This window comes from Dermacentor albipictus, chromosome 2, assembly GCF_038994185.2.
Source record: "Dermacentor albipictus isolate Rhodes 1998 colony chromosome 2, USDA_Dalb.pri_finalv2, whole genome shotgun sequence".
Taxonomy (NCBI): Eukaryota; Metazoa; Arthropoda; class Arachnida; order Ixodida; family Ixodidae; genus Dermacentor; species Dermacentor albipictus.
In genome coordinates, this window is record NC_091822.1 from 129957044 (window position 1) to 129977559 (window position 20516).

General features: G+C 46.5%; 1 long non-coding RNA gene across 2 annotated transcripts in view; it reads right to left on the reverse strand.

Annotated features, from left to right (window-relative positions):
* LOC135912509 (uncharacterized) overlaps positions 1–15610 on the reverse strand; it is a 42004-nt gene extending 26394 nt beyond the window's left edge. For both annotated transcript variants that reach the window (XR_010567700.1, XR_010567701.1), the window contains exons 1-2: positions 15508–15610; positions 8763–8848 (exon numbers count right to left, since the gene is read on the reverse strand). This is a non-coding gene — a long non-coding RNA (uncharacterized lncRNA). The remainder of the gene's footprint in view (positions 1–8762; positions 8849–15507) is intronic.
* Between the last annotated feature and the right edge of the window lie 4906 nt (positions 15611–20516).

The following is a 20516-nucleotide window of genomic DNA, read 5'->3' on the forward strand; positions in this document are numbered from 1 at the left end:
ATTTTCCCTGAAGTTCTGTAGTTATCGTCCTTACAACCAGCACCTCCGCCGTTTCATTGCTTTGTACGCTGCAGTGCCACGCAATCCACTGAAAGTTTATGATACGACCAGATTTACATACGAAATGGTGTAAGCACGTAATGTGAATAGTTGCCAGGTGATCAAGTCGAAGAAATAAACTGAAAACACGCATGCGAGGAAGTCCGAGGAATGGAGCAAAGGCTCTTTTAAATGAGACAAAATAGGAGAAAGAACAAATAAAGATACAGGGCGGCTTATAACAATGAAATTTCCGTCGTTAAATTTCTGCCACCTTCCATGTACGCAGTAACTACGGCTTTAATGACATGCGTAGTTTGATTCTGTGGAATGGCCTCTAATAGTTTAACATTCGTTGCGTTGCACAAACTATTCTCTTGGCACAATGTGCATGCTTTATACTTTTCGTCTGCCCATAATGAATGCGCCTGTATATTCAAACGAGATAGCCCTACTGCATTCAAGCATGACTGTAATCAGGGCAAGAATTTGCTTTATCTGCAGATGCTTAAGAAAGATTCACATAGGATGTTGTACGCATTCTTTTTCTTTGATTAGAATGGGGCTGCACGACGTACGGCCCAAGTAGCTAATGCTTATGAATGCCCTCAGCTGCTTCTAGGAACAAAGCATAAAACTGAATGAAATACGAGGTGGTAGATCCTCTTTCAGCTAAGAATTCAAGATTCTAGTTTTTATAATAAAATGTGCACAAGCGCTGTCACTGAGACTACAGATCAGGCTCTATACTTCGCCTGCCACAAGTTCAGTCTTAGAGACCCAACGCAAAATTTAAAAAAAAGTTGACAGTGACGTTTCAGTTTGGGAACGAGGGTGACGCGAAAGGGTATGCTTGCGCGTCACAGGACGCTATCGTCCTGCCGATAGCGTCCACACAGGACGCTATCGGCCATCGGTGCCCCTAAACGCATGCCCTTGCCCTTGTTTTTCCCTCAAACGGTCCCTCAGATACGCTTCACCCAATACCAAACTACTCGCGTACACGTCACTCATTCGCTCCGTTATAGAATACGGTGCCATATGCTGGTTTCCATACACTAAATGTGCCATAGCGAAGTTAGAGAACGTACAAAGAAAAGCAGTAAGATTCATTTATAATAAATACCGTCGTCATGATTCCCCAACCGAACTTCTACGCTTAGCCGGACTCCCAACAATTAGCGATCGTGCTAGATATCTCCGACTAAAATTCCTGTTTATTCTCCAGAGCAATGCCCTAAAAATAGACAAAAATAAGTTTTTAGTACACGCTAACGCTAGAATTTCAAGAACGAAACACAATAAACAATTATCTGAGTATAGGTTTCACAATGACACCTTCAGATATTCATACTTCCCACAAGCTATTAGAGAATGGAATATGTTACCACAAGAAGTTGTCGATTGTGCCACCCTCGATTCTTTTTTGTCTAAGCTGTCTAGTCATATCTTTGTTGCTACATGATGAAATGTGCTTTTTACATTATGTTCTATTGTCACCATGAATGTGCATTGTCTATATCACTGTACGTGTGTATGTATAAGCTTATTTCTAAACCAAAGCCAAGGCCTCTTGCAAACGATTATCGTTGAACCCTGTGTGAATGATGTATTTTCCCTTTTATGAATGTACCCTTTCCTGCCAATGCCTTCGTTAAGGCTAGCAGTATGTACCAAATAAATAATAAATAAATAAATAATCGGAGATCCTATTCAAGACAGGGATCGCGCGGCGGCGCCATGCGCAGCAGCCGCTGGAGTAGAATGCTCCCCCTGTAAACATTCCTCTAGTAACTAAATAAACTAGCACAGTGTCAGCGTGCATAGGCAAACATGAACATTTCACATTCGAAGAGCGCGTACACTTGCTGTCAGAACGCTGGCGAGAGGAATTCCGGCAGCAGCAGCGAGCGAAATCACCTTCGAGCTTTGTGTCGCTTCAACGCAAACTGAGTGGTGAAAACCCAGCGCACGCGAAGGAACGAGTCGTCGGCCCACCTAGACAGCCCAGAAAGCTGATCGCTTTCAAAATAAAGCCCGTGCGACCGCGCGCGGCCGAAGTACATCGCCTCCGGGTACCATGCACGTGACGGAATACGGCACACTTCCTCTCGCGTGCGCTTTCGCACGCGAGAGGAAGTGTGCGTGCGCTTTCGCACGTGAGATTGAGTCACCACCATCGCCTTACTGTCACCCGCTTTCACACGCACACAGAGAATCTGGCGCGCGAGTACGATTTTAAAATAAGACGAAGGAACTCGATACGCCAGTATCGCATACAAAAATTGGAGGACGCTTAAGCTTCGCCTTCAAGAGTGAAACGCGATAGCGTTCCCGTCACGGAGCGATTCCCGTCGACCCGCCAAGGGGTGTAAGACAATGCGCTACGGAGCAGCGCTAACTTATGAGGCGCCCCGCCTCGGACTTGGCACCCACCACTCACGCGGTGAGCGTCGAGAAACGCAGCGTTCGGCGCGACAACGAAACGTGCGCCTGGGCAAGTGGAACGAACCAAAGAACTCGGTGTCTCGGAGGGGGAAACGATCTACGCCAGCCAAACGTCGTGATCGGCACGGGCAGAGAGATATATGGATAGTGATCTAAAGAAAGGAAGGACGCTTGATTCTGCAACCAGTAAGAGAGCACGGCGAAGCGTCGTCAGGGGAGAGGGGATCGGGGCCGCGACGCGCCTCGCACCTGTCCCCGCACAGCCCCAATGCTTGCGTGGCGCGCCACCTGTCGGGGCAGCGCCGTACATTGAGAGGAGGGGGTCTTCTGTGTTTGCCGCAAGATGGCTCTGCGTGTGCGGAAAGCGCAGAAGAAATGTAGCGGAAACGTACTTCGCGGCTCCTATAACTGCAACATCTGTAAGTTACATGCTCATAATTACTGATATACACCGCAGTATAACTTTCTACGCCTCGTTTCTAAGACAACACCGCGTTCACTAGAGGTGCTTTTGTACCGCTTTGGAGCATCGAACTCAAAAAGGACTTTCCTTTAGATCCACAGGGTATTAGATATTTATCTATAGAAAACGATGATGGACTGCCATTCGACCTTATTATGCTAGTTGGCCTTCACTGTCTACGGCGCGCCCGTATGGCGGGGTATCACTGCGATCCGGATGCTCGGCCTGCACGAATGCTTTTCCGAGAATGCATGTCGAGATTTGTGGAAATTCAGAAAGCACAAGATTGTGTACCTGCGTGGCTGTCAAGGGTGGAACCCTTGACCACGCTCAAAGAATTCTAGAATAGTCAGCCCTATAAGGCTGACACTTGGTGCTGAAAACTTGCAAATTTGTCCTGTTTTCTCAAATGTCATTTGTTGTTTGATATAGAAGTACAAAACAGACAATAAATAAAAAAAACTCATGGCTGAGTGGTAGCGTGTCCACCTCACACTCCGGAGACCCTGGTTCGATTCCCACGCAGCCGATGTGGCAAGTTGTTTTTATTTATGAATTGCCTGCCGGGATTTTGCGCTCAGGCCCAACGCCACGGACGCCGACACTGACGACACCGGCTTTCCTGCGACACGAGCTCCTTAACGCTGTCGCATTAAAACATGCAGCAACTGCCAGAGGAGGCCAACCCGACACGCCTCTGCCTGCCTTCGCCCTTCGCGACGTTTCGTCTCTCACCCTCCCGCCCCTTCGCTCAACGTTGCTTGTACTTTCCTCTAGGTGGTGTTGTTTTGCCGCGCGCTCGCGCTCCTTCATACTTTCGCCGCCACGTGATTTTTTCACCTCCTGGCACTTTGCGCGTTCTCTAGCTTCACGAGATCAGACCGACGCCGCCGATTGCACTTCCTGGCCAGTTATGCTTGCGCGTAAAATGATTCATAGCTTAGCTGCAAGAGTGAAACCGTATGGAAGACAAGTACATCCACGTAAGTACAAGGGCACTTTAGGCGTATACTAATATCTGCAGTCTCGAACGTATATCTAGAACCACGGCGAAATATTCAACGCAGGAAAAAAGTTATTCTGGTATAGTCAAGAAACCTCGAACTCTATAAAGAACTTAGATAAATCGAACAGGAACATATGTTCATTAGTGCTTGATTTCAACCTACACACGCACTCGGCGAGTGATATTTTTTTTCTCCTTAAGCTTCAGCGGTTCCTAGAATTTGGCTGGCGACTGCTTACATAAACATTTACTCATATTTGCCCATCATAGCAAAAAGCATCCTCCCTGATCTTTATAGGGGTGCCTATGCTGCTGCCCGATGTCTTATTTTGCAAAATTTTATCTATGTAATAGCCACGATGGCGCTAGCGTGAGAAGTTTACAAGCTTGGTGAGCGTCATTCTTCGCACCCTCAACTCAGAGTCCTCTCACCCCAATTACAAGCCACATATTTTGGCAGTTTCACTTACAGTCCCATGACATCAGTCCGCAGACATGAAAGCTTCGGCTATGCAAGCGACCACCGCTGAATCAGGACTTCATTGCAGCATACAAGAGCACGCTTCACAAGAGCACCTCACCTCACACTTTTAAAACAAAGTGTTTTACGACGGGTGTTGCCAAACAGGACAATCTCGTCTGCTAACCGAAGGTTGCTCAGATATTCGCTGTTGATCCTCATTCCTAATCCTTCACAGTTTAATTGTTTGAACACTTCTAGCAAGTATGTAGTGAACAGCATTGAATAGATTGTGCCTGCTGGCCTGACCCCTTTCTTTATAGGTATCTTCCTACTTTTCTTGTGAAGAATCAAGGTAGCTGTGGAATATATTTTCCAATATATTCATGTATGCCTCCTGTACACCCTGTGCATATGACTTTTCATAATCCATAAAAGCAGTATCGAAGGATTGATTGTGCTCTGCATGTTTTTCGTTTACCTGATCGATAACAAGGATGCGAGCCATTGTAGAGTGTCCCTTCCTGAAGCCAGCCTGCTTTCTTTGTTGACTGAAGTCTAGTGTACTCATTATTTTGTTAATTTGCTTGGGTCGGCAGAAAGTACATTTCGTGCAGTATTGGAAGCAAGCTAATGGGCCTGTTCTTCTTAACGCTTCCCTTTTTGTGAATTAGTATAATTTTGTCATTGTTGCAGTTCTCTGGAACGCTTGAAGTGGTGAGATGTTTCCTATAAAGGGCCATCTACGTCGCAGGCATATCTCCTCCACCATTGAGGAAACTCACTGTTATTCCAACTTCTCCGGCCGCTTTTCCCCGGTTGATGTCTTGCAAGGCCCCTCTGACTTCATCGCTACCTATAGAAAGACCCTCTGCGTCATCTTCATTATTACTTCGAATGGAAGTAGCGTGGTTTCTCTGCGTACTGTACACATCAGCACATAATTCTTCCGCTCCTTTTACTCTATCTTCGAAATTGCTGGTGATATTGTCCTCCTTATCTTTCATGGCATACAACTTTGTTGTCCTATGCAAATATTTCTTCTCGCTGATATAAGGCGACATCCATTTTTACTGTTTCACTCTTTCTCACGTTGTAATTTCGAATATCGCTTAATTTCTTCCTTTTGATTAGTTTTGACAGTTCCGCGAATTCCACATTATCTCTTGAGTTGGACACTTTCAGTCTTTGTCTTTCCTTTATTGGGTCGTCCTTTACACGGCAGAACTTGCCTACTGGTTGCCTTGGTGCCTTACCTCCTACATCAATTGCTGCTGCTGAAGCCTAATTACGGTCTCATTCATTACCACCGTGACAGCTTCATCATCCTCAAAGCACCAGCCTGAGTTGGTATGCTTTTAAACTTGCTGAGTCTAGGTTGGCCTCTTTCTTCTTGACTTGTTTTACTCTTTCTCTCTTCACATTGAAGTAAATCCTAGACCTTTGATCACTGTACTTTACGTTCCTAACACTTCTAGATTCTGCACTGTGATGCGATGGGCAGAAAGTTCGAAATCTATTTCATTTCTTCGTTCTATATTAGGGTTTTCCAGGTACAATATGTATTACTGTGCTTCCTGGAGGAGGTATTCATTATACGGAGCTTATTCCTTTCCGAAAATTCTACCAACATTTCTCCTCTAGTATTCCTAGAATGGATGCGGTATTTTGCATTGAAGTCACCCATGACTACATTATATTGAGTTTGCACTATCGTCGTCTTCATATCTTCATGAAACTGTTCTATTTCTTCATCATCGGGACTGGAGGTTAGAGCGTAGGCTTGTAATACCTTTATTCTATAGCTCATATTTAGCTTTATGACGACAACTGCTACCCTTTCACTGATTCTGTAGAATACATTATTCTTGCCTGCTGTCACCTCATGTATTAGGAATCTTACCCCATATTGCTTCTTATCTGGGAGTCCTCTATGCCAGAGGACGTGGCCGTTAGTCAGCACTGTATATGCCTCACATGTTCTAGCCACAGTAAGGCCAACAATATTCCACGCAGTGCCTGATAATTCCTCAAAGAGTCCTGTTAAGTATAAACTTCAGGCAAGCGATCTTGCACGCGACAGCGACAAGCGACGCGATGGACATGGATGGCTGTCACGTTCGCTCGTCGCCTACAAGTTGCACCCCATGCGAGCGATGACTTCGAGCGACGTCTCCCTATTGTTGCCGGTATGAGGGCAGCAATATAGACGCCGAAACTAGCGTGACGCGTGTGTTATTACCTTAAGTTGATGTGTTTTACTGTAAAAAGCAGCATAAAATATTTCTGAAAGTCTTGCAGTAGGTTCTTATCCTTGCACGTATAAAAATTCAATCGTTTGCTTGTTCCCTGCAACAATCGGAAGTACTTGAGTTATGTACATTCAGTTCCGGCTTCGCGCTATTGGCTAGTCACTCACAGCACTTCCGGGTGACGAGCGACGAATTCTAGATTTGCAGAACCGAGCGATCGCGCGACAAGACCGAGCGATCTGTTCACGCGACGGCCCGATCCGTCGCTCGAAGCCGTCGCCCGTCGCTGTCGCGCACAAAATCGCGCTCATGGGGTTTAGCCTTTAAGCTGGCTTCACTCGAGGGTTCATGGGTTGAACGTTGCAAGGTTCAGTTCAGAGTGGCGGCATGTACGGGTCCAGAGATTTCTAGCACCCTCTGGTGCTTCGCAGGTCTGACCGCCGCCTTCGTCAGATGGTCCATAGGAGCTGGTGAAAGAGGGCCATGGGTTGATTGAAGGAGCCATGAAGGATGCAGTAGCCGAATACTGCACCAGGAAGGCAAATTGCAGTTCTGCTAGAGGAATGTCTCTTGTTGAAGCTTAGTGGGATTTCTTAACGCGGTTTCAGCAGGATTAGTATAGCCCCACTGGCTCTCGGCATTTCTTGAACGTATCAGGCGCCACACCAAGCCTGGGATGTAGTACACTGGAGGAGAATACAAAATTACAACCTTCAGATTAGACGTCCCATGTACTAAATCAACTTGAGGATTTGAGCTTCTGGCTAGAGCAACGGCAATAGCTCAGTCAGATAAGCTTGTAAGCGTCAAAGGCAGCTTATGGCGTGGAAGACCAGCCCAGAGGATCCTACATGTGTAAAAACTCACCTGAATTATCCGCGATCGATAGGCTATGCTATACCTGCCTCCTTATAGCATGCCTCCTTTATGCTACAGGAAACAAGTCTGAGATCAGTTTGATGTGGTTTGTACATTTCGCGCAGGGCAACAATCGTGCAAAGAATGATGACCAGAACAAGGCATGTTAGGTCCAAGCCTACGGGCGTGACGTACGTGGAGAGAAAGGACAAAGCTGTAACTAATCTATGGTAGAAAGCAGCGGTAGGCTAACGGAACGCGAATTATTGCGCTAGGTAGGTAGATATTATCTATACATTTCATAATCTCTGGTCGCATCGAGCGGTGCGCGAGGAAAAATAATTAGTAATGAAAAAGGGACAGAGATGAGGGGATAAAATATTTAGGATGTGTTCTAATATCGTTGTTCTCAGCCACGCGCAAGCAAGCGACCTTAAAAGCGGCTATGTGCCCTAGACAATTCAGTGAGTTTGACCAGCACTTAAACGGGAAATAAAACAAATAAATGGCGGAGCGGGCCACGTGGCTCACCCGAAAGAACGCGAGACACGTACGCGCGGTAACGCGTTCAACCGCTCACTGGCGCGTCTTGCTTCAGCATGCATCGCAGAAGCCTTTTGAGACCGAATCGCTAGTGAATCAGTAATGGTATGCCTCCTTTAAGCTACAGCGAAAGCACCTGCGATGAGTCAGACATTGCTTGCACACTTCGCGCAAGGGAACAACCGCGCAATGAATGATTACCGGAACAAGGTATGCGCCATGTCTAGGTCCGAGCCAACGGGTGTGACCATATCAATTGGAAGGACAAAGCTGCAATAACCCGATTCTTTATCAATGGAACCATGCAGTACTCTGTGACCTAAGTTAGGTGTAAGATAGATAGATAGATAGATAGATAGATAGATAGATAGATAGATAGATAGATAGATAGATAGATAGATAGATAGATAGATAGATAGATAGATAGATAGATAGATAGATAGATAGATAGATAGATAGATAGATAGATAGATAGATAGATAGATAGATAGATAGATAGATAGATAGATAGATAGATAGATAGATAGATAGATAGATAGATAGATACCGAATGCTAGTCAAGTGTCCTAAAATGCCAACAGAAATATCAAGTCAATGCCGAAAGCACTGCTTTAACAAGAAACAGGACCCTATGGGCAAGCAAGCTCTCATTTTTGAAAGCTATAGTGGAAAGTCATTTTCTGATGTACTTACATGTTGAAGGCTAGAACAACTAGGAAGGCGAAAGTCACAATCCTACAAGCAGACATTGTCAGGCTTGTTCGTTTTGTCACTGGTACCTGGAAACAGTTTATATACTTGTGTTGTACGCTTTGACACCCTTAAAACTTCCTGGAAAACAATATCTTGTATACGTAATATACACGCATGCACCCATCATTATATTCACAAATCTGCGGTAATACTGCGGTAAGAAGCGACGATGGCTGGCACAGATGGCGTCATGCTGAGCGCTGGGCAGCTCGCATTTGTCATTTTTCGCAAATATATATATATATATATATATATAGTCATATAATGAGAAGCCAACAAACACTGACACCAAGTACAACATAGGGGAAATTGCGTGTGCTTAATAAATGAAATAAAGTTGTGGGTTGTTGGTTGTGGGTTCGGTTCCCACCTGCGGCAAGTTGTTTTTTCATCCACTTTAATTTCCAATAATTTATCATTACTTTATTTCATTTATTAAGCACATGCAATTTCCCCTATGTTGTACTTGGTGTCAGTGTTTGTTGGCTTCTCATTATATGACTAATAAATATCGGGTCCCTCGGTTAACCCCCTTTCTTCTCGTTTATTACTTAACGAGGGTCTCGAATCCGGCAACATTGATGCCTTCAGGTAGCATATGTGGGTTTATTGACCAGTTGCCTTCCCCCGAAAAGATCACGTTCTCGTGACGCCTGCGGCAAAAAAGACGTTCCACGTCCGCCGCCTAGGTCTGTGAGTGGGGGCGCTGGCTAACACTCCCAGGGTTCTACTAGTACACATAAATACCCAAGAAAGTGGATGGAGAAACGCCGCCGCGGTAGCTCAATTGGTAGAGCATCGCACGCGACATGCGAAGGTTGTGGGTTCGGTTCCCACCTGCGGCAAGTTGTTTTTTCATCCACTTTAATTTCCATTAATTTATCATTACTTTATTTCATTTATTAAGCACATGCAATTTCCCCTATGTTGTACTTGGTGTCAGTGTTTGTTGGCTTCTCATTATATGACTAATAAATATCGGGTCCCTCGGTTAACCCCCTTTCTTCTCGTTTATTACTTAACGAGGGTCTCGAATCCGGCAACATTGATGCCTTCAGGTAGCATATGTGGGTTTATTGACTAGTTGCCTTCCCCCGAAAAGATCACGTTCTCGTGACGCCTGCGGCAAAAAAGACGTTCCACGTCCGCCGCCTAGGTCTGTGAGTGGGGGCGCTGGCTAACACTCCCAGGGTTCTACTAGTACACATAAATATCCAAGAAAGTGGATGGAGAAACGCCGCCGCGGTAGCTCAATTGGTAGAGCATCGCACGCGACATGCGAAGGTTGTGGGTTCGGTTCCCACCTGCGGCAAGTTGTTTTTTCATCCACTTTAATTTCCATTAATTTATCATTACTTTATTTCATTTATTAAGCACATGCAATTTCCCCTATGTTGTACTTGGTGTCAGTGTTTGTTGGCTTCTCATTATATGACTAATAAATATCGGGTCCCTCGGTTAACCCCTTTCTTCTCGTTTATTACTTAACGAGGGTCTCGAATCCGGCAACATTGATGCCTTCAGGTAGCATATGTGGGTTTATTGACCAGTTGCCTTCCCCCGAAAAGATCACGTTCTCGTGACGCCTGCGGCAAAAAAGACGTTCCACGTCCGCCGCCTAGGTCTGTGAGTGGGGGCGCTGGCTAACACTCCCAGGGTTCTACTAGTACACATAAATACCCAAGAAAGTGGATGGAGAAACGCCGCCGCGGTAGCTCAATTGGTAGAGCATCGCACGCGACATGCGAAGGTTGTGGGTTCGGTTCCCACCTGCGGCAAGTTGTTTTTTCATCCACTTTAATTTCCATTAATTTATCATTACTTTATTTCATTTATTAAGCACATGCAATTTCCCCTATGTTGTACTTGGTGTCAGTGTTTGTTGGCTTCTCATTATATGACTAATAAATATCGGGTCCCTCGGTTAACCCCCTTTCTTCTCGTTTATATATATATATATATATATATATATATATATATATATATATAGCTAATTGTAGGCTGAGGACCCCCGTATGAAAAAAAACAATGCTCTATCTTCTACGTTATGGCTGGGGTCGGCCTAGGTCACGGTCCTTCGTCATGGACACCAGCCGAAATTTAGCGAATAAAGGATCGTTTATTTTTTTCGTACGGGCTTCCTCCACCCACACGAGTGTCTTCAACTACCGGATCCCAGCACCCTCTCGCTTTCTAAATAGATAAGTGTTATATATATATATATATATATATATCTATACACATATATATGGCCAACAAACCATGACATCAAGGACAACATAGGGGAAATTACTCGCACCTAATACTTGAGTTAAAGAAATGATAAATTCATGGAAATGAAAGTGGAGGAACGCACACCTTGCCGCATATAGGGAACGATCCCACGTCTTGACATTACGCGTGCGATGCTCTACCAAAGGAGCTACAGCGGCGCCATTTTCCCGTCCACTTTCTTGGGTATTTATGTTCCTACTATATATATATATATGCATATATAGGAGAGAGGGACAGCTATACATGCTGTATAGAAAAATCCGAGACAATATGCTATACAATAACTCGCATAGGCCAACTAGGAAATGAATTACACGAAGCTTCTTGAAAAACAGGTGCAGACATCGTCCGACGAAAATATCTCAAGCTGCACTTTTTGTAATAATGCGAAAGCATTAGATGCCCCGTAAGGCGAAATATTCTTCGTAGCTGGCGGATCTAAAAGATGGTACCGAAAATGGCCCACGGCGCAAACAGGAAGAACACACCAGAAAATGATCGGATTGATGTCAAGTTTCGCAGAGAGGTTCCTGGAAATGAATTGAATGAATGGCTTTGAGGAGAAATTTCGGCACCTTTCGTTCCGAGGGGGGGGGGGGTGGGATGATGCCACGGCGAATCCACTGGTTGTGCGTGACTCAAGCTTTACCAAGCGCCAGCGTCACTGCACACGTCGCGTCGTAGCCATCTGGCTGACAGAACGCGTGGTCGAGTGCGTGCGTCATTGGGCACGTGTCGGCCGAGCCAATGGTGATCATGTATGAGTGTGCAAAATGCGTGAGTGCATGACGTTCATAGGCCTAAAAATCGTATATTCATTTCCTATTCCCACACGGACACAGTCTTAAATGTATCTGCCATATTTGTTCGACCTGTGTCTTGGTACTTGTGATAAAGCTGAAAGGTACTAAATATCCATGAAGAAAGTGGGGCCGCAACACTTATATGGGGATGGATTACCAGCAAAGTTGTTCACGTGGACTGCACACATTATGAAATGGTGCGTTTTTTTTCTTTAATATGGCACTGCACTACGGCGGCAGAAGCGCCACCGCGGTCACAGGACCTCCCATGCAAAAGCCGCAACCGCTGCTGCGGCTACGCCGACACCTCCGATGAGCGTGACTTTATAACTTAAGCTCAAGCTCATCGAGCCTACAATGGCGCCGTAGCCACACTCATTCCCCTGTATTAAATTGTCACAGGGGATTTAAAAGAAATAACGGACATGACGGCCATCTTACCACAGTAGCTGCACTTTCTCATATATATATATATATATATATATATATATATATATATATATATATTGTTTACCTATAAAGTGATAGTTCTGTTACTGCGACCAGCTTATGTTGTAAGCCCATGAAGATGAGCGTCGACCTGCCTAATGTTCTTCCATACCCTACTACTGACTATATCGCAGACTAATGCTATTATAGGCGCTCTTGACTACGCCGATGGACGCCTGTGTTACCTGTGGGCCACAATCATATGGGGGCCATATAAATAAATGAAAATGTCGTTTTTATTTGCTTATTCTGTATGAATGCATGACCTTGTTTCAACAAAGCAGCACGTACTGTTTAAACGCCAAGACAGGGCAGAACAATTGTTTTCACCGTGTCGATGAGCTCTGTGGTGTGCCAAGTGTCGCAGCACTATTTTCATCTAAGAAGTGTGTAAAGCTACGTCAGACGTACGCACGAACAATACAGTTTGTCCCATTACAGATACAGAAGAATGGCGGATCCACAAGAAGGACGCTCTTCCATGACCGCATTCCACGAAGCTTCGCACTTTTGCGACTCGAGGATGCGCTCAGGCAAGGAATCCATCAGGCGTAGGGAGGAGTACATCCAGCAGTACGGGTGAACGAATAGGTTTTAGTTGTACATTGAAAGAAGGCGGTCAGGTTCTACTCAAAGCACTCAGAGTCGCACTCTAGAGGTCCTTTTAAAGCATTTATTTTTCCTTAGTTCCCTACACAAGGAACTACGGGAACTCCCATTTCCTTGTGACCATGTACCGACCAATCAGATTAGCTTCACTGCTCACAGCACTCCACCGATGCTGTTATTGAGTACTGCAGAGCTCTGCCTCTGTTGTCCAACGCTTGAACCTCCCTACGATGCAATTACAAGGGAAAAGAGAGGCGTGCATTCAAGTTACTACAACGAAAGTCGTCGACTTGAGCTCTTTGCTGGAGTTAGCGGGCTCTCCATTACAGTCAGCTTGTAGCAATTTGAAGAGCTTGGCCTTGATGGTTTTTACCGCTGCCACACAACGCGGCGGTTGCTGTCAACTTGAAGAGAGCTTATTTCCGCGTGAATAGTTACCTCCGGGCCCCGCCGTATTTTTGGCGGGTGCTGGCTGTGTTGTTTCTGCGTGGGAAGCACCACACGAATGCGTATTGCCATTTTTAACCACAATAGACTCATATGCCGTGGGGATACCCAACATGACGCTGTCCAGTTGTCAGCACGCCAGAAGCACCGCTGTTCAATTGCGACCTCTGCGTTCCGCAGCAGTGATGGCTGATACCACACTGCAGCTTGCGGTCCCAGCACTCGCTTCATTGTGGCCTTCTTCCTGGGAACACACAAGCACACATACAACACCAGGATAGTGGAAAATGCCGTGTTTGCACCGATAGCCATTGGGTCTAGCGATCCAATCTAAGCAGTTGCCCTATGCAATAAAATGAAAGCATATAAGTAACGTTCCAAATACTTTTGTAAGCATTCACAGAAGCTCGGAATATAGAGATAACAAAATGGATTTTAGGAGTACGCTTTTAATCACAAGCAACGGCAATACCGCCTATTAAGATACTTGGAAAATGGATAAACATTTTTCTGAGATAACCACTAGCTCGACTTCAATAAAAGTTGTTGCGCCCGAGAGAAAAATTCAAACTTTAGCGAGGCACTGGTAGTGGTAAGGGAATACAGCTACTTAGGGCAGGTGGTGACCGTGGATCCGGATCAAGAGTCTGAAATAATCAGGCGAATAAGGATGGACTGGAGTGCGTTTGGCAGGCTTTCTGAGATGATGCAGAGCAGCTTGCCATTATCCCTCAAGAGGAAAGTGTATGACAGCTGTTTCTTACCAGTAATCACCTACGAGGCAGAGATGTGGAGGCTTACGAAAAGGGTTCTACTTGAATTGAGGACGACGCAACGACCTATGGAAAGAAGAATGGGGGTTGTGACGTTAAGGAGGGGGGATAAGAAAAGAGCAGATTGGGTGAGGGAACAAACGTGAGTTAATGCCATCTTAGTTGAAATCAACAAAAATAAATCGGTATGGGCAGGGGGAGGAGGGAAGATAACCGATGGACATTAAGAGTTGTGGACTGGATTCAAAGAAAAAGGAAGCGTATAGCAGTGGGCGACAGAAAGTTATATGGGCGGATGAGATTAAGAAGTTTGCAGGAACAACATGGCCACAATTGGGGTAGTTGGGGAAGTATGGGAGAGGCCTTTCCCTGCAGTGGGCGCAGAATGGCCGAAGGGGATGATGAGTGCTGGAAGCGGCATTCTTTGTTCACGCCGGAATTTTTAAAAAGCAATTGTCAAAAATTGGTAAGTGAAATATATACAAGCACGCAGTCTACAAAATTTCAACTCCGCACCAAGAACAGGTATCACATTTCTGTGAACTTGATGCATCTGTTAGAGCATCTAAAGCGTATAAATTTGATGTATAATTTTTTATTGTAACTGAAATTATTAAATTGTTTACAAACGTCTTGAAAAAGATCTACTAACGTATTAGTAGTTCATTCAACAGCTATGTATAATACATGTATCTTGTACGTTTCATCTGTGCTATTAGATGTAAAATTCATTGTTTCCTTTTCGAAAATTTTACATTTTCAACAATGTTGATAAATAGTTTACAGCCTACTTCAAAAATTTGCTACCAACCAACACAACCGTAGCGAGGGACTCCGCAATTATTTGGACCAACTCAATTGCTTTTGCGTGCACCCAAACCTAAGCACATAATTGATTTCGCATTTCGCCCCCATCGAAATGCGGCTGCCGCGGCCGACATTCGGTTCCGAAACCTCATGCTTAGCAGCCCGACACCATAGCCACTAAGCAAGCACGGTGGGTAGGCGTATTTGTAGCTTGCTGAAGGTCCGGCTCATCAGTCATCTGTTTTTATCGTCTTAGATCCCACCATATTTAAACGAGTGCCAAAGGCAGCAAAGGATATACTACCTGTTTGTTTCATTGTTTATGCATGGTGTTCGCGCGTTTTCCAAACAATGACGCACCATGGTTTCTTAGTGGCTATGATGTTGGGCTGCTAAGCACAACGTCGCGGGATCGAGTCCCGTCCACGGCGGCCGCATTTCCATGGGGGTGAAATGCGAGAGCACCCGTGTACATAGACTTACGTGTATGGTAAAGAATCCAGCTGGTACGAATTTCAGGAATCTCCCACTACGGCATGCCTCATAATCAGAAGGTGCATGATGGCTTTGGCTCGTTAAACCCCACATTATTTTACCAAACAATGCTCTCCCACACACGTGGCTTGCATTGTACAGCTGTGCGCCTGTGCGCAGCTGGAGGATTTCATCATTATAGTGGCTTCGCCAGCCACTGTAAGAGCACACATGCACGCGTTCTACGCACCTGTTTTGTATCGTAGCCGTGTCCAGGTTTTCTGGACACGTACGAACTAGCGCTTCACGTGTCCCCGGCACGAAACTAGTGCGTTTTCAATGGAACGAGTGCGTTTTTCGCGAATAACTAAAGCTACAGGTCGATTATTGAAAAAAGGCATGTGACAGACATGTTCTCACGCTGTGGCAAGCAATAATTCTGTTCCCACAGCGGTTAAAGATTAAAGAAGACAATGAAGACAGTGATTTAAAAGACATTAAAGAAGACATCGATTAAAGAAGACAGTGATCTGTGGCGAGCAATGATTGTTTTCCCACAGCGGCTGAAGATTCAGCATTTGAAGCTTATGGAAACGACGAAAACTTGTACTCGATATCCGAGACAAAAACGGTAGCTGCAATAAAAGTACGGCTCCTATCGTAATAGTCACTTCAGCGTAAGTAGTCCGGAGACTCAGCTCTCGATTGATCTCTTCCTCGACTCTCTACCTATGGTGTAACACTTTTCCCAAAAGCAATTTTCAAAAAACGATCGTGCAAGTTCACGTGGTATCAAAAAAAAATAAAAACAGAGCGTTTGCCTCACGGGAATGTTGGAAGCCGTGGTCGAGTTGTTTAATCACTCGCACTCAGATTTCCGCGTCATGCTGGCACTCATTCGATACAGTGCCGCGCGATGTTTTTTCTAACGCTACGTAAGACTCAGTTCGATAGTCTCCCACCAGATGGCCGAACCACAAAACTCAAGATTTGGTTTTTTCAGGAGCGCCCTTCAAATCTTATATTTTCAATTTTTTTCTTCTTAGAACGTAGCATTGGGTTGTTTATATTTTAAGTCATCGCTTTTATTATCAGATGTTCTTCCTTGGAGAACCTAACAACAGGCATGCGCATGTATTTGTGTAACGTTAAAAAACATATCGTGCCTTGCAGCATGGACATACTCTGGAATTCTGGACGTTGCACCTTCACTATCCTGTGGAACTTCATGGCAATGCGCATGCGTAACTGAATGGGCAAATTTTTAAAGAATTTTATATCTACATAATGGCCGAGTATCAACAAGTTTCACCTGTCTGTGCCAATAGGGTATTCTTTGTAATAACCTATGCATTTATGGCACTTAGTCGGAACATTGGTGGTGTGTTAAAGCAGTGTATACGTTGCGACAGGGGTTCTGTCACAGGACAGAAGCAAATTGTTTTTACCAACTCGGCAGTAGGCCCATTGACTTGGTGAAGCGCCACATTTAAACCGTAATAATTTCTATTACAACTGGAGCTTGAATGGCAATTGCAGAGCCAGTGTCATTCAATCTGTTTGCGTGAGCATGGTTTTGTGAGCTTGCAAGGAAGGCGAGAGAGTGTATATGGGTGTGCACGCCTTGAGCGTGCATGCGTGTGTGCTTGCATTTGCGAGTGCGCGCGTGTTTGTGTCTCCATATTTGAATGTGCGTGCGCATGAGCGCGTGTATGCGCGTGCGAGCAGTTCCCTGCGCGTGCGTACATTTTTGTGCGTGTGTGCATGCGTGGGCGCGCGTAAATGGGAATGTGGGCGAACATATGTCGTATCTCTGTGTGTGTGCGTTTGTGTGAGTGTGTGCAAACGTGTGTGCCTGTGTGTGTGCGTGTGGGTGAGCGAGCTAGCATTTCCCGCGTACACCTACTCTTGGGAATAAATGGATATAGAGTTTGTTTAAATCCATATAAAATCTGCATGACGAGAGTGAATGACGCTGCATTTATAGCATTGTCTCATTTGGAAAGCAAAATCAATGCAAAAATAAACTACGTTCCCTTCCACTCTGTGAAGAAGCATGACCAGTGAAGCTGTGTCGAATCCCGGCCACGGCGGCCGCATTTCGATGGGGGCTAAATGCGAAAACACCCGTGTGCTTAGATTTAGGTGCACGTTAAAGAACCCCAGGTGGTCAAAATTTCCGGAGTCCTCCGCTACGGCGTGCCTCATAATCAGACAGTGGTTTTGGCACGTAAAACCCCAAATATTATTATATTGTTACGTAGAAAGACGCAGACGACAAGCTATGTACAAATATATTTACAAGGAAAATACGCTGCGCTTGGCCAAGAGGCAACAGCCCGCGCTAGCTTCTAAATCGTCGTCTTCGTCTTCTTCCTGCTCAGCTCTTCGTCAGTGGGAGCATACCCCGTAGCACTACTCCCGGCGGCAAAAGCGCCGTCCCGGAGCGACTAAAGGCTGGACTCTGAAGCAGTGTAGTAGCTCTTGAGCCTACTGACGTGCACGACATCACTAGACGCCAGAGTAGATGACGAGGTTGAGCTCACAGGAGCAATTTCATAAGTCACAGGCGTCACCTGGCGCAGCACGCGGTAGGGTCCTGTGTATCGCGAAAGGATCGAGCTTTTGTGAAAGTCCGACGTGACGAGAGGGCGACCACAAGAGCACGAGCGCACCAGGCGAAAACTGCACGTCACGGTGGCGGGCGTTGTACTGACGCTGCTGGTACAACGCCCTGTACTGGTTTGCGAGTCCGTCAGTCGAGCACGGGCAAGCTGGCGTGCATGGTCGGCGAGAGCGATGGCGTCGCGCGCATACTCGCTTGTTGAGATCGAAGCAGGAGGAAGTGCCGTGTCAAGGGGCAAGGTCGGTTCGCGACCGTAGAGCAGATAAAAGGGAGAAAATCCGGCGGTGTCGTGCCGGGAAGAATTATAAGCGAATGTGACGTAAGGAAGCGCAATGTCCCAGTCGCGGTGGTCCTTGGAAACATACTTTGACAGCATATCGGTAAGAGTACGGTTTAACCGCTCTGTCAGGCCATTGGTTTGAGGATGGTATGAGGTAGTCCGCTTGTGTTGAGTGGAGCAGGAACGTACAATGTCGGCGATAACTTTCGAGAGGAAGTTACGACCACGGTCAGTGAGCAGCTGTCGCGGAGCGCCATGAAGTAAGATAATGTCCCGCAAGAGAAAGTCCGCGACGTCAGTGGCGCAACTGGTAGGGAGAGCCCGCGTGATAGCGTATCGGGTGGCGTAGTCAGTTGCGACGGCTACCCATTTGTTCCCAGAGGATGACGTGGGAAAGGGACCGAGGAGGTCTAATCCAACACGAAAGAACGGTTCCACAGGGACAGTGATCGGCTGGAGATGACCGGCAGGTAGAACCTGAGGTGTTTTCCGACGCTGGCAGGTATCACAGGCAGCAACATAGCGTCGGACAGAGCGAGCGAGACCAGGCCAATAGAAGCGGCGGCGGACGCGGTCGTACGTGCGGGTTACGCCAAGATGTCCTGCAGTAGGTGCGTCATGCATCTCAAAGAGCACAGTCTGTCGTAGATGTTTTGGCACGACAAGAAGAAGATCAGATCCGTCAGGGAGGAAGTTCCTTCGGTACAGAATGCCGCCCTGGAGGACATATCGGCGAACGGATGCGTCGGTAGGTGTAGAGCGCAGACGCTCGATGAGTACTCGCAGCGATAGGTCTCGGTACTGCTCATCGGCGATGTTAACGAAGGCAGACACAGAGAAAATGCCGTCGGCAGTACTACTGTCGGCGTCGTCAGGCTCGTCTACCGGGTAGCGAGACAGGCAGTCAGCGTCCTTGTGTAGTCGGCCAGATTTGTAGGTGACAGAGAACGAATATTCTTGGAGGCGTAGGGCCCAGCGACCAAGTCTTCCTGAAGGGTCTTTCAATGAGCATAACCAACAAAGCGCGTGATGGTCTGTGATAACGGAAAAGGGTCGGCCATATAAGTATGGGCGGAACTTCGCAACCGCCCAAACTAGGGCCAGACACTCACGCTCAGTGATGGAATAGTTGCGCTCCGCGGGTGAGAGGAGCCTGCTGGCGTAAGCGATAACACGGTCGTTGCCGCGCTGGCGTTGTGCCAGTACTGCGCCAATTCCGTGACCGCTGGCATCAGTACGAACTTCGGTAGGCGCAGACGGATCGAAATGGGCCAGAACGGGAGGCGTTGTGAGAACGTCGATTAGATGCGAGAATGCAGAGGCCTCGTTAACGCCCCACTGGAAAGGGGCGTCTTTGTTCAAAAGCTCGGTTAGTGGTCGTGCTATGGCCGCGAAATTTTTCACGAAACGGCGGAAGTAGGAGCAAAGGCCGATGAAGCTGCGCACAGCCTTGACACACTTCGGAACAGGAAAGTGCGTAACAGCATGGATCTTGCCTGGGTCCGGTTGCACTCCGTTCGCGTCAACGAGATGCCCAAGGACGGTAATCTGGCGACGGCCGAATTGGCACTTCGATGCGTTCAGTTGCAGACCGGCGCGACGAAAAACGTCCAGGACTGCCGAGAGGCGCTCGAGGTGCGTAGCGAACGTTGGGGATAATACTATGACGTCGTCCAAGTAGCACAGGCATGTGGACCATTTGAAACCGTGAAGAAGGGAGTCCATCATGCGTTCAAAAGTGGCAGGAGCGTTACATAGACCAAACGGCATTACTTTGAATTGATAAAGACCGTCCGGAGTTACAAAAGCAGTCTTCTCGCGGTCGAGATCGTCCACAGCAATCTGCCAGCAGCTGGAGCGGAGGTCAATAGAAGAGAAGTAGCGAGCACCATGGAGGCAGTCAAGGGCGTCATCGATCCGAGGTAGGGGATACACGTCCTTTTTGGTAACCCTGTTAAGGTGCCGATAATCCACGCAAAAGCGCCATGAACCGTCCTTCTTTTTTACCAGTACAACCGGTGACGCCCATGGACTACATGACGGTTCTATGATGTTATTGGCAAGCATTTTGCGAACTTCAGCGTGAATAACTTGACGCTCAACCGGTGACAC